This window comes from Octodon degus, unplaced genomic scaffold (assembly GCF_000260255.1).
Source record: "Octodon degus isolate 3935 unplaced genomic scaffold, OctDeg1.0 scaffold00048, whole genome shotgun sequence".
In the NCBI taxonomy this organism is placed as follows: Eukaryota; Metazoa; Chordata; class Mammalia; order Rodentia; family Octodontidae; genus Octodon; species Octodon degus.
The window spans coordinates 9,020,846-9,021,905 of NW_004524624.1; positions in this window are offsets into that span (position 1 = coordinate 9,020,846).

The window sequence follows — 1,060 nt, forward strand, 5'->3', positions numbered from 1 at the left end:
AACTGGTAGTCAACTTATAACACCCCGCTAAAATTAAACCAGCATGGTGCTGGGTGTGGGAGGCCCACCTGAGGACTGTTGCCAATAAAATAAAAAGAACTTGAAAGGGAGAAGTTTAGAAGCTCTTGGGAAACTGTGGGGCGCTTTTGTTTTTCCTGAAGGAGCTTGTCATGCTGGCTTTCCTGAAGAACTCAGCTGCTCTCATTACCAAAGGAGCTTGGGACCTTACTGTCTCTGAGGATGATTCTGGGAGCTCTGGTCTTCACATTGAGCACCACTTCATGGCTCTGGAGGGGAAGCTGGTGCACTGTTCAGTCTCCTGGAGAAGCCTGTCACATTGGCTTTTCTGATGGAAACTTGGCTGTTTTCATCATTGGAGGAGCTTGAGGCCTCATTGTTGCTAGGATGGCTGTGGTACTTTTGCAGGGAGCTCTGGTTCTTACTTTGAGCATCGATTCCCGGCTCCAGTTCAGATCCCTCAACCTCCTGGCACAGATCTTTCATCCCACTGGCACAGACTTTCTAGCTTCCACCACTGGTCTTTGGGCCTTCCCAGAGCAGATCCATGAAACATGCTTGCATGAGACATTGTCATAGGTTCTTGGCCTCCAGCTGGACTCATGGGGGGCGTTGCTATGGGCCCTGGGTCTTTAGCTGTCCTTAGGCAGTATACTGCCATGGGATCCAGGCCCTCAGCTGGGTTTTTTTGGTCTTTAGTGTGTGGACAGATTTCCTGCACTCTTTTTGTATATGATGCTTTGGGTGACTATTATAAAATATATTTTTTTTTATGTATTTGGTACAGAGTCTCACTACACAACTTAGACTTGTAGTCATCCTGTTTTTAGCCTCACCAGCTCTGGGATTACAGGCAGCACCACCATGCCAAGTCTCAGTGGCTGGCTCAGCACACCCAGGGGCAGGACCGGCACACATGTGGTGCTGGGGATCAAACCCCAGTCCTGGGGCTGGTGAGATGGCTCAGTGGTCTAAAGCACCTACTTAGAACAAGCTTTACTTAGAACAAGCTTAGCAAAGCACAGGGACCGCGGTTCAATCC